Source organism: Sus scrofa, chromosome 1 (assembly GCF_000003025.6).
Source record: "Sus scrofa isolate TJ Tabasco breed Duroc chromosome 1, Sscrofa11.1, whole genome shotgun sequence".
NCBI lineage: Eukaryota > Metazoa > Chordata > Mammalia > Artiodactyla > Suidae > Sus > Sus scrofa.
In genome coordinates this window covers 160,198,113-160,211,963 of record NC_010443.5, presented here as the reverse complement: position 1 = coordinate 160,211,963, position 13,851 = coordinate 160,198,113, and the positions used below count along the sequence as shown (strand labels likewise).

Genomic DNA, 13,851 nt, shown 5'->3' with positions numbered 1-13,851 from the left:
TTTAGCCTTCCCAATAGAAGAGCCCTGGGAGAGATTCCATCAAAGAAGAGATATGTGATGATGTACATTTCTGCAGGACTGCTCTGCAGAAAGTCAGGGAAAGCAGTTAAGAGGCTGTTGCCTTTACCTAGATGAGTGGTAACGTTGTCATGCACAAGGGCAAGTGGTCACTGGGTAAACTTTGAAGATAGAGCCAGTAAAATACGCTGATCATTCAATAATGAGTATGAAAGAAAAAGAGAATGCAGAGATAACTCCAGGATTTCTGGCCTGAGCAAGTGGAGAGATAAGGTAGTCATTAACTGAGATTGTGGAATGAGCAGTTTAGGGTCAGAAAAAAGGTAAAATATCAAGAGCCTACATTTGACAGATACATTTAAGACCCTTGTTAGATATCCAAATGGATATGGTACCTAAAGACAAAGGAAAGAGATGTCTAAAGACTAAGTCCAGCAGGACTCCATCATTAGAGATCAGGATAAAGATAACATAGAAAAGAGCAAAAAGTCAGGGAAGAAACAGCTGAAGAATATGAGAAAAATTAAGAGCGTGGAATTTTTTCAGAAGTCGAGTGAAAAATGTTTCCAGAAGAGAGTAATGCACTTTGTTAAATGCTTCTGAGGTCAAATCAGATAGAGAGTGAGATTCCATCACTGGATTTAGCATCATGTAGACCATCCAAAAATGATCTTCAAGGGTCAGCATTTGATAAGAGTCACTTCAGTGAGGTGGTGGAATGAGAGCCTGACTGAAATGGTTTCAAGAAAGGAGAGAAACTCAGTTAGCAAGTGTAGAAATCCCATATGAGGAGTTTTGCTATAAAAAGAAAGAGTTAAATGGGGTAAGGAACAAAAGAGGAGAGTAGGGTCAAGGGAGGATTTAATTTTTTTAAGATTCAAGAAATAACTGCCTGTTGTAGGCTGATGTAAGTTATTTGATAGGGGAAGAACTACTGCTTCATAAAAGAGAAATGAGAATTGCTGGAGGGATATCTTTGAGTAGATAAGAGAGGATGTTGGTATGTAGTACACAAGAAGAAGGGCAGGACTTAGCTGAGGCCATGACCAGTTACTCTCATAGGATTGCCAGAAAAAGTAGAGTGTATACACATTGTTACAGAGTGAAAATGGGAGGAAAGAAGATGAGATATGAATATAATCATCTAGCAGAGTGAAAGCATGAATGAAGTAGGGAAATACAGCATGGCTTCCAGCATGGCTTCCAGCATTCAGGGCTCACCAAGGTAGCTGGTTATGAACATGGTCTGTGATTTTCTTCAGTAATGTTTCACTCCCTATGTGCTGGAACAGAATATGGAAAAAGTTAGGGTTAGCCAAGTGAGTTGGCCTATCAGGTGCAACAAAATGAGGGTAGGGCAAGAGAATATATGCAAGAGAGTGATTACAGAGCTGGAGTATAGAATTTAAGCTGGGTAAAGAAGAACAGGAAGAAATGAGGTGGGTGAAGGATTGTGAAAAAGGGATAGGATCATGGATTGAACATGGGAGTAGATTCATTAACGAGGGGTAATATTTAGATATGAGATTCAATTCCACATGTTTTTAGGGAGAACAAACATGTGATCTGGGAATTAACAATCTGTCAATGAGAGTTAAACAGAACATCTACCTCACCTATATATACACTAATACCCTTTGAGAGGGCTTCATGGTAAAACACAGTGAAGAGACAAGTTTCCATTAAACTGGAAGGTAAAGGAAACAAACACAGCAGACACTGAGGATAGTGGGGATTTTCAGAAGGGATGTGTGAAAGGGGTTCAGAAGATAGAGATAAATGGGGCATGGGGTCCAGGAAGTTGGGTGTTCAGAGTCATGTGGATATTAGATATTGGGGTGAGAATGACCTCAGGTGCCTGGATCTCAGTGAATGTAAACCAGCCATGATGAGATTAGCCCATCTGGCCCCCAGCCCTCCCCTCTTCCTGTGGAGGATATAAGTGCTGGGAAACAGGGGAGGGAAGGAAGTACTGCCAAGGGCAGAAAAAGTTATGGGGTCTGCTTGATTCCAGAGAGGTGATTTTTATACCTAGTTCTGGTTAGTGTCTGCACTTGAAAGTAACAAAACATCATTTAATAAAACTATCCAGGAAAATGTAATTTGTCTGTTCTATAAGAACTATCATTAGTTTAAACGAGTTTTGGCTCCAATTAGTTTAGATATACCTCTTTCCCAAATGAATACTTCATTTGTGACATAACCCTTTACCCCTATATCTTGCATTTTGTGAATTTATTCTTTTCATGAAGTGGTCCAAATTATCTACTTATTCTAGTATTGGCAACTTAATTATAGTGAGACATAAGTGGTATTCAGGGAAAGGGCTCACACCACACTGCCTAAAAGGATGAAGTTTCCTTTGGTTTCTCCACATGGCATTTTTGATGCTCCTTCCCACTCACTTCCTGCCCCCCTACCCCCCTACACCAGGTGTCCCATGTGCATATATTACCTACCTCTTGCTGTCTATTCCCGAAGTTCCCTGACTTCTGCCTGTTCGGTCTTGCTCCTCAATAGAATAATCTTGCTTAGATATTAGGAGAAATTATTCACATTAAAGTAATGTGAATACACTAAGCAATGATTAATTTGAAGGTAAAAATGAGTACTTCCATGAAAAGAGAGAGGTTGTTAACTCAAATACAGTTTTACTAGATAAAAACGTGTGTTTTAATTGAGGTGGCTGTGAGGAAGGTCTATTTACTAGTGGCCTTCATCTCCTCTTAACCAAAACCACTCCTATTTTCATTACCCACCCTCATGTGTCTATCACAGCACACATACACCACATATACCGAAAATCACAAGTCACAGCATGCCAACACACACCCCAAATCAGGAGTCATGACATGCCATTCCACTTCAAAATACTGTTTCCTGTACTAGAACAGCCTCCACTGACAGTTTTTCTTTTTCACAGCTGCTTTTTATTAGTGAGAAGAATGCCTTTTTTTTTTTTTTAAGAAGGTTCCATCAAACAGTTGGCCATATTAATCTCCCATCTGTAAAACACACTTTACTTAGATTATCAGCAGGGTATTTGTCCTCTCTGAATTTGTTTTCTGGGGAATGGGAATTTATTCAAGTAAATTAATTTGCAAACAGATAACAGCTACTGCTAGATGAATGGATTTTCTCTTGGCACTTTTGAGGTTCAGCTCTGTGGGTATCTGGGCTATTGGCACTGGTTGAAGTCCTTAGCTTTTCTGCCAGGCCCATTCCTATAATGCTGTGAAAAAAAATATATGGGACAATTTTGCAGCTCAGAACACAACTTGGCCATCTAGCTTTCAGCTCTCCTATTTGAGTATTTAAATGGATTCTGTAAATTCTTCTTAGATTTATAGATGTGACTGTTCAGTTGCTTTTCTTTTTTTATTTGTTAATATAATATTTTCACTATTTCCATTACTCACCTTTAAATCTTCTAAGGGCTCTATCACATGAAAACAAAACCCCTAGAGGTTCAGTAATACACGGCAATCCACTTAGAGTTTACCAAGTCTGGAAATTCTTCAAACTAGAGAGATTCAGAAAATACATCAGTGTCATAGCCTGTTGTTCTGGGCACAATAAAATGGTGCCAGTAGATAGGATTCCCCTGGGTAAGTGAGGTGTCTGAATGAATGGTCAGGTAGGGCCTTGATCCGTCAGTTAAAAAATGAACATAAGGTTTAATGGCAGCGATTTGCCTTGTTGATTTGTTTGTTTTTAATTGTATCTTTAGTGCTTAATGTAGAAACAAAACCCAACCAAAAGGACTGCAAGTCATATTAACAAATGATATTCATCAATATGGATGAAGAAATTTGATACAAAATGAGATGTCCCCAAAAGCCTCCCACTACGAAGGTGCAGAGTTCTCTTTCATAAAATTTTCCATGCAGCCCATAATATTATGACCCCTTGAGCATCAGCTCTTCCAGCACACCCAGATATGGCACAACATCAATCATGGTTAGTCTATGTAGAGATGCATTGATAAATACCCAATAAGAACAGTCCTCAGTTTACACAATAAAGGCCAAAAATAAGGAATGTGTCTATTTCCTGAAACTGATTTCACATGCATCCCTTTTTCGTATTTCGCCTCAGGTACTTAACTGCTCTGGATCTCAGTTTCACCATCTGTAGAAGGAAGAGGTTAGAAACAAATGAACTTGATGTTCTGATTTTATGGTTCAGAGCTCCTCTCTAATATTTAATTCTTTAAACCCCTTGTGAGATACTCTACTAAAAACACTAAATTAAATTTTAAACATGATAGCCAATCACCAATTGTTTTGTTTTCCCAAAGTAAATGTGCAAGTGTCTCAATCAACTATCAAAAGCCTACAAAAAGAATATTTTACCAAAAGAATGCTATTGCAGTGGGCCCTTCATAGTTCAGGAAGAGGTCATCTTTATGCAAAGCATTCTGGAGGGGAAGAAAAGAGGCAGGCACTCCTTAGTAATCAGAATAAGTAGAAAGAACATGAGAGCCAAGTTGAATACAAAAAGGCCCACTCACAGCAGAAGGCAAATTTGCTTTCCCCATTAGCTGAAAAACCTGTTAGAAATTTTTCAGGCAGGAGGGAAAAGAATTGGAGGGAAAGGAAATTGTTTTTCCTGGTTTTTCCATCTGCTGGACTCCTGTTCAACGGGAAGAAAAATCATTACTGGGAGGAGAATGCTAGGCTCTAAACAGAAGTAGCAGTGACTCTGCTCTTGCCCTTTCCCTATGTGTAATTTTCCTGTATTCTTTATGAATATGTGTATTCTTGCCTCTTTATAGCTTATTAAAAAAAAAAAAAAAAAAAAAAAAACTCCAGGAAACTTAGAATTTGAACTGGGCTGGTAGTTTGCCCCTCATGAGGCTAAGTCTCAGGTGCCTACAGAATAGCTGAGTGGCAGTGGTAACCATTCACTATTCTCTTCTTACGGGTTGGTTCCAACATAATATATTTCAAATGACCCCTTGTGGGGGAAAAGGAGCTGAAGGAAGGTGTGAATCAATAAGACAAGCAACTCTTTAATAGTCAGAGCTTCTGTAATACTTAATGTTCTCATCCTCATGGGAGAGCAGCTATTCAGATTCTGCTTAAAGGAAAAGCTGTAATACTCTCCACAAAATGGATTGATTAGTCAATAAGCAGATGATTTATCTGTGTTTACCTTGGTCATGTTATATTCCTTTCCCAATTAAGAATTACTCTTAGGATTCTAAATGATTACTCTTTAATTGTTAATTTCTTTAAAACAAAAGTAAATTTTCTGTTAGCCCATAAACTCTGTGTGAGCCACATGTGTGAGTTAATCTACCAACCTTTATTTTTAAAAATCTTCATTTGCCTTAATTCTTAACACAATTTGTAAAATGGCTCTTCAAGTTGACTTTGTGTAATGTGTACATACCCAGAAATAAATAAGCTTCCATAAAATGTATGTATTTTACCTGGTTTTTTGTTTTGTTTTGTTTTGTTTTTCCTATTTTGAGCAGTAGACTCTTGACTCTAAAGGGCAGGTAAGCTCTATAACTAGCTGTCCAATTCAGTAACCACTAGCCAAATGAGACTATTTTGAGTTAAATTAATAAAAATAAAATTAAAAATTTAGTTCTGCAGTTGCTCTAGTTACATTTTAATTATTCAGTGGCCACATGTGGTTAGTGGCTATCACATGGCGCAGTGCAGATATAGAAAGTTTACATCACTGCAGAAAGTTCTATTGGACAGTGCTGGTCTGCACAATTTGTGTTTATATAGCAATGCCTACAAATGTTTTTAACCAAGACTTCCAAAAAGTTACAAAATATTTTGAAGAAAACTACTGATTCTATTCTCTGCAGTAAAACTAGTATATGATTTATTTTAGAGGCAGTTTTTGCTTTTGAGAAAAACCCCAGTTGATACCTTATACAATGATATTCTTTGCCTTTCATACGTTGGATTGTTTTTTAATATGTTTGCTGTCTAGTAAGTATTCACGTAGCCTTCCTACCAGCCAACAAATGAGGTTACCCTCAGTCTCTACAGTGGTTTGAACAATAATTTAAACATTCAACCAAGGATTTAAATATTCTATTTAAAATAATGGGAAAATGAAAATATTATTACTCATCTAAAGATGTGCAAGCTTCATAGTCGTAATACAATTAGGACAGCAAGGAAGTTAGATATACCCAAAGTAGTAAACCCTTAGCTTAAATGGTACATTTTATTCAGGACACAATGATATAATTACATATGCCCAAAATAGGGACTATTTAGTTTCAGTTGGATGTATATGAGTCAAGATAGAACAAGCTCAGTGGCCTAACACAGTGAAATATGTATCCTGTATCCTGGTATCCTGGCAGTAACTTTCTGACTTGGCTCCTTCCATCTTGTCACAACACTAAGCCCTGTAGCCACACAAGAAAAGCTAGAGGATCTTTTGGCTCACATCCCTTTGAAACACATTCCATCACCCAACGCTCAGTCCTATGTGCAAGGGAATCTGTTTCTCTCACTTCCTACAAAGAGGAACTGTGTGTGATGACATATCACACTGTTTTTGCCACGATCTTCCCAGACATAAAATCCCCAGATATTTTCATTTGATTTCCTACCTATAGAACTCACACACAAGGCAGGAAACCCATCTAGTCACTGCATCCAGCTTAGAATCCAGGATCTCAGAACAATGTGTATTAGCCCCATAAGGTCTAGATGTGGCTCTTCTGGACCTGGTAATCTTGGGTTAAAAATGGAAGGTTTAAGCTCTCTACATATTCTCCCCAGTATAAAATATTGGGTCAAGGACAGAATTCAATCCAATGGAAAAGATGTGGAGATAAAGCAGTCCATCGCTTCATAGAGATTTTCAGATCTTTCTGGCAGAATCTGTGAAATCTCTGCTCCCCAACCAAGGAACAGGAGAGATTTATAAGATAGGCCCTGATTTTTCTTTCCAGGAGGAACATCTGGGCCATTGTTCTTAGTGGCTTCTGGTTTATATTCTGGAAGGCTCATCCTTATCCATATCCTCCTTGGCAACACATGAAGATAGGAGGACATGGAGGAGGAAAAGTGCTCCACTTGACTATTCACAGCCTTGGAAGTCTGTCTCCTGTTCATGGAAGGTTGGAAGCCCAACTTGTGTCACATGTTGAACAAAGGTCTTATTGGTAAAAGCTCATGGATTCTCTGACAACATAATTCTCTCAATAACTTAGGTTTCTAATCCTTTTGCCTTTAGCTAATTGTGTGTGCTAGCAACTACAACCAAAATTATTTCTAAACATAGTTCTTAATAGAATGGTGATGACCCTGAAGTTATAGGAAACAGTGAAAATGCCCCATTTTTAATCTCATCTTCTCCTGAGTCACGTGACTTGGGTGAGATGTTTTGCTAGACTTTTGTCACTCAAAACCTTCTAAAAAAATCTCTGGAAACAGTAAGTTTTTCCAAAATTCAAGGCCCTAAATCTCTAGATGCTCTCTATATTTTTGTGTCAGCTTGAAGACAATATAATTATTTCTTGAATACACTCCCAGTTCAGCTAAGACACAACTGTACAGCTTGTATAGTCACAAGTACACACTACTACAGTTCTGTTTTCCAGACTCTTCCCCTATATATAAGTCTACCTTTCAATATATAGTAGATTACAGCATTTTAAAAATATTTTGCACAACCTATGCCACTATATTTTCAGCCTCCCATATCAGTTTTTTTGCTGTTTGTCAGCCAACTGCTAAGCAATTGCTAAATATTTCAGGTCATTGTTATAACAGTACCACATCTACAGTATCAAATGCTTTATTTGATCAAGTTCACAGAGACCTTTATAAGAATTTCAGATAGGAAGAGTTTCATTATAGCACTGGAAAGCTGGGGAAACAAAGATCATGAATCCACTTCAAGCAAATCTTTAAGGCATTTGGGAAGGTGCTACCAACTGTGAACACCTTCTTGACAGGCCTCAGCTGGAACCTATTCCCAACGTCCATTGTACCCTTATCCTATGTGATTTGCTCTATGACAGGAGGTCTATCCCTTGCTTTCATGCCTGTATTGAAGGCAACAGATGGGTTTCAGCTGTTTCTCATTAGTTTGGGCAGGACTGCAAAATGCTACAGCTCTGTCTCTTTAGACAGATTTCCCAGCCATATTTTATGCAAGCTCAGCTTTCCTCTGAACTGGTGGCTTCCCCTGGTCCTGAGAAGGGACACCTATTTGAGCAGAACAATGGAATATCTTTTAGGCAATTCTAGTAGGTTACATCACTAATGGTAAATATTTTACAGGTTACAATTTCAGAAATAGAGGAGAAGAGATAAGTCTCTTTGTTGAGGATACAAAAAAATTGTAAATTCAGCAAGATGAACTATTTTCTTCAAATTCAAAATGACTTCTGCAGCAGAAATACAATCTCTAGAAATTCTAGCACTTTCTAGGTATGAGGGACTTATTAATAGAATAGAGAGAAAGCTGGTGATCTAGTCTTTACTCAGCCCCTCTCTGCTTTTACAGAGAATTGAGCAAAAAAAATATAGATAGATAGATAGATATAAAATAGGGGTCTTCTTACAAAAATTATTTTATAAATGCTAAAATAGTGTGCCACCAAGGGACCTCATACAATCTTTCCTTCCCCATATCCTGGGGAAGTAGCAAAATACCAAGTCCTTTGCTGTACTATAAAGAAGGCTTTAGATGCCATAGTTAAAATTCAAGTGTGTTTCAACCACAAGTCTTCCTTTGCCATCTTTCTCTGTACAAAGCTATAGACCTTTCTACTTGTTTGCAAACAAACACACACACAAAAAAAGGAGAATCATATTCATTTTACAGTCATCCAGAATTTACTAGGGAAATAAAAGACATGGAATGAACAATGAAACATCACCAGAGACCCCTAATGATATTAGACAATCTGCCAGAAGACAGAAGAGGCATTGTCTGAGACAGAGTTAAAATCCAGCAAACAAGCATGCTGATCCACCACAATAACTGTTCAAGCCTCCCAGAAATAAATCTGAATTTACATAAATTGATTTTTTTTGGGGGGGGCTTAATTTTTTTTCCAGCAGTAAATATGGAAAAAGGCTTTTGTCACTATATGTCTACTTTTTTAAAGCACACTAATAATCAGCCCTCTTTAAAGTACAAAAAAAAAAATTAAGCATGAAGATAAGAAAAAGAAGGAAACTATATAAGGGATTCCAATGAAGGGCATAGTGAAAATGAATGAGTTTTCCCCTTTTACCCTCTTCTCTAATATAAGCGCATAGAGACACTCAATAAAATTAGCAGGCAGTAAATTTAGATCTAATAATAGGTAATACTTCATTAGCTGGGTATATGGAATTCTCTGTAGCAAGAGGTCAGGAGATGAGAACAGTAGCTGGATTTTTTAAGAGGACTGGATCATTTTATGTTCATTAATAACTTCCTGAGTTTGACAAGCAAAGATAATGAGAAAGGTAATCTGGTCACCTGTATCAGGGTACAAACCAGTTGCTTCAGTCTGGTTTAGAAGGAACTACTTCCCTCTTTCATAAGACAACATACAATTAAATAAGTGTGTCATTTTTCTGAATTTCTCCCTCTGAACTATGCGGTTTTAAGTCATTCCTGGAGAGATTTTAGGTCCACTGAATCAATGCTCAAATGTTCAGAGCATATTATGGTAGTCCACAAACTCTTTTTAAATTACCTATGGTCAATGAGAATCTTCTTCTCACTCATCATCTGCTCATCACAGTTGTGAATAGAGCAATGAAATCAGCTGGAAATTTTGTACGAGCCACCTGGGTAAAATCTCAAAGATACAATTTGCCTCCTTTATGTGCATCAGATTTACTATGAAGCAATAGGAGACACTAGCTGTTTATTTTGAAAAGTTTTATAAAATAAATAAATTCAAACCAGACAGGCAGCACCTATGTTCTGGGCATTGTTTATGGGCTGAAGAGTTGAAGTGTGAATGAGGCAGAACAAGCCCTGTCCTCCAGGAGCCTACAGCACAAGGGAGAATGTAGATATTTATTTTTTTCAACTGCCCCCAAGGCAGTGTTTCCTTTATTCCAGTCTTAGGGAAGTGAATGACTAATTCAGCTAGAGTTACTAGCCCAGTCCTCTTTGTAAGAACTGGGAAGGATCATTGTTCTTATCACCCTGTCTCTGTTGAAACTTGAGTTCATCGCATTAAATATTAATGAATTGTAACACTGAAAATACTATTATCCTCTTGCTATAAGAGAAATCCTTTCACCTAGAAAGCTAAGTACTTTAAAATGCTTCCAAAAGCAGCCAAACCTTATGACATGTGTTGACAACTTCTCATACTATCTTGCCCCACTGCATATTCAGAAAACAGTAGAATAATTTGTAGGACTAGATCCTAAATCCATTCTTTTTGGACCCATTAAATAAACAAATACTTATAATGAAGTAAAGACCAGGGCAGGAGATAAAGCCAGAAATGGAACCAGGTTGCAAAAAGGTAATAGCATTGAATATATTGTTGAAGGGTTTATATGCCCAGCCAAGCTTGGAATTCATCCAACAGGTAACAGGTACCATTGAAAGTTTTGAGCTGAATAATGCCATCACTAAATTTGAGTTCTCAAAATATCACTCTGGTGGGAGTATAGATCTATTCAGGAAGGGAGGCAAAGTTTTCTTAAAAAGTGATTTTGGCATCTAGGGAAAATGATAAAGTTCTCAAATAAAGTAGTAGCAATAAAAGAATAAACAGAAAGTGATGTCTTCAAAGAGTCACTTGAGAAATGGCATCTTCCAAATGTTGGGATAATTGAATGTGGGGGAGGGGTTGAAAAGAAATTACTAGAATAACTCTAAAGGATCAGATAGATAATGCCATGATTGAAGACATGAATTCTAACCCATCTAAAGGTCAAAATCATCTGTGGAGTTGTATAAAAATACAGAAGCCCTGACCCACCTGAGATATGAAACAGTAGGACTAGAATAAAGCCAGGCACTTGCATTTTTTACAATTCTCACAAATGAGGCTGATGTGGAACCAGGACTAAGAAGCACTGAGAGAGGGAATATAGAAAACCTGCAGATTTGGCATGAAGGGGAAAGATAACTTTACCTTTTAACGGAATGCAATTTAGGTACTTTCAGAAATAAGAGAGCCTAAGCAGAGCGGGGTCTGTTCTAGGTTATGTACCTAGTCCTGTACCTGGAACACAAGCGCATTCAATATGTGTTTATTTAATTGAAGGAGTGAACATCAGTGTTTATTTAATTGAAGGAATGAACATCAGTGGCAATCAAAAACATGAAAGTAGAATTTTAAAGAGGAGATACACTGAGACACATCATGTCACAATGGAAAGGGAACAGGCTTTGCAAACAGGAGATGGTGCTGAATTCCAGCTCTGCCACTCAGCGGTTGTGTGACTTTGAACAAGTTCCCCAACTTTGAAATGGAGAAACTATTGTTACATTTTCAATAATTTTGAGAGAAGTAACAACATATAACTATATATTGTAATATAAATCACTTAGGATTGAGTTTGAACACATGCTAATTATTGATATACTTACAACAATTATCCTTACAAGGACTTTGAAGTGAGTAAGATCTTCTAGGAAAGATTTGTTAGTCAAAGAAAAAGGACAGTAACATACACCTAAAATTCATTAACAATAAAAGGGCAAATAAAAATAAGAAGTGGTGATAAGAGAGAAGATCCCAGATAAGCAATTTCAGGAAGGAAAGAGTAACCAATAGTGCCAAGTGCAGTGGAGAAGCCAATTCGGCATAAGCTGGGTTTTTCAACTAGTTGGTCATTGGTGACTTTAGTAACTACAGTTATATTGGAATTGATAGATAGGGTTCAGAATCTATTGGAACCTAATGGAAGAAGTACAGATGATGGGTGTGGTCCTCTCTCAACAAATTTAATGTTCAAGAAAAATACTGAAGAAGTTCCCATCATGGCTCAGCAGGTTATGAACTCGTCTAGTATCCATGAGGATTCAGGTTCGATCCCTGGCCTCACTCAGTGGGTGAAGGATCCGTGGCTTGGATCTGGCATTGCTGCGGTTGTGGCATAGGCCAGCAGCTGCAGCTCTGATTCATCCCTTATCCTGTGAACTTCCATATGCTGTGGGTATGATCCTAAGAAAAGCAAAAAGAAAGAAAAATATTGAGAGTAGTCATTACGGAGGAATCAGAGCTGAGAACACACTGCTAGTTCTTGAGAACAAAAAAAAAAAAAAAAATTGTGGGTATTTTGAAGGCTACTTATCTATTCTCTCCCCAATTCCAAGAACACTGCCTGCCACATAACAGGTCTGGTAATTACAGTTCTTACATAGGTGAGTTAGAGTGAGAGGGAGAATGATAGAAAGGAATTATAGGGTTAAGAAGAAGCTTAGCAACAGAGGATAGCCCAAGAGTCTTGGATGAAAAAAAGAGGGTGGGAAGCAGTTCTAGTTCCATCTCTTACCACCATACTGGGTTCATTTTGGCTTCTAGAAAATTTGCCTGGGTCTTGGTCCCAGAATAATGTTCCCAAGAAATGTGTCTGTCTTTATGGACCAAGGGAAAAAATAAAAACCTTTATCCTGCTCCATTTCAGGACCTCCTCGTTGATCTTCCCACCCTCCTCCTCTTGTCACCTCTTGAATGTTCCTTGACAGATTAATTTCCTGATTTGGACCTACAGGCCCAAAGGGAAGGTTGTGACCTTTCAGTCTCCCTTGTGTTCGTGGTTCTTAACATGAAAGTTAACAAGTAATCAAGACCAAAAGAAGAAACGCTTTCCATATTCCCAGTGCTGTCACCCCGAAAAAGAGCCATCAAGACTGCGGATAATGTCAGCAAAGGCAGAGTCTAGTTAGTCTCTTGTCACATTTACTACCAACTAGAGAGTCTAATCTCTTGTCACAGTTACTAACTAGAGAGTTAGTCTCTTGTTACAATTACTAACTAGAGAGTCTAGTTAGTCTCTTGTCTCCTGGAGATTTATCCATCCCCTGGTGACACACAAACCCTTTAAACCTATATACAGATGGATGAAACACAATTCCTAAAAACACCCTTATAATGTAAATGAAATATACAGAAATTAGAATTCACACATAGGCACACAAACTCACCCCACAATCTTCAAACCATCAATTCCTTTGCTGAAACTGAGGGTTCCTCTTACTGCGTTTCACTGCACCTGCCCCCTCGATGTCTGAAACTATCTGCTCCATTACAATGTGCATTTTCTATTTCCCATTGGCTCAGGGTCTCGATATACCTAATACAGTTGATAAATGAATCAATTTAGATTTGATAATGATTGCTATCAAGTGAAGTAATTGGTTCTTCCAAAGAACACGTTTCATGTAAATGAGGTTACCTGTCACAGAGAGACTAAGGAGTACCCTCAGGAATTATAAGCACTGTTAGAGGAAAGAAGATGCTTATAGCAGGAAGACTCAGCACACAACAAAGACATAGGTTGATGGGGTCTGTTATGCCTGAGTAAGTAAATATGAAGAACATTCTGTTAGACCATTATATGCATTTTGTCATAAAATTAAGAAATATAAGATAAAATAAGACTTGAACAATTCCTACTAACCTGCAAAATCTTTTTGCTGAGAGAAAATAAAGAAAAGATTACTGTAATGAGCTTTTATCAATGCCCTCATGCTTCTTATTTGTTTACATCAATCTCTGGTGAGAGAGAAGAGAAAAAGTTAGTATTTGAAACCAGATATAAATTTGCAAATATTGAGACATTCTTTCAGCATCTTTAATATTCTCAGTCTTCTTTGGAAACTTTTTTGCTACTAGTTGAAAGATGCTTAAGGGAAAACGTATATAGA

General features: G+C 37.7%; 1 long non-coding RNA gene across 14 annotated transcripts in view; it reads right to left on the bottom strand.

Annotated features, from left to right (window-relative positions):
• Window positions 1-13,851, bottom strand: part of LOC102165284 — a 329,937-nt gene that overhangs the window by 271,119 nt on the left and 44,967 nt on the right. For 2 of the 14 annotated variants that reach the window (XR_002346115.1, XR_301128.3), the window contains exons 3-4: window positions 4,011-4,149; window positions 3,438-3,541 (exon numbers count right to left, since the gene is read on the bottom strand). The exons of 7 other annotated variants lie outside the window; for them this stretch is intronic. This is a non-coding gene — a long non-coding RNA (uncharacterized LOC102165284). Of the gene's footprint in view, window positions 1-3,437; window positions 3,542-4,010; window positions 4,150-4,373; window positions 4,439-13,123; window positions 13,278-13,379; window positions 13,501-13,604; window positions 13,700-13,851 lie in introns of those variants that run through there. 5 more of the 14 variants (XR_002346109.1, XR_002346113.1, XR_002346122.1 and 2 more) reach the window with 5 other exon arrangements.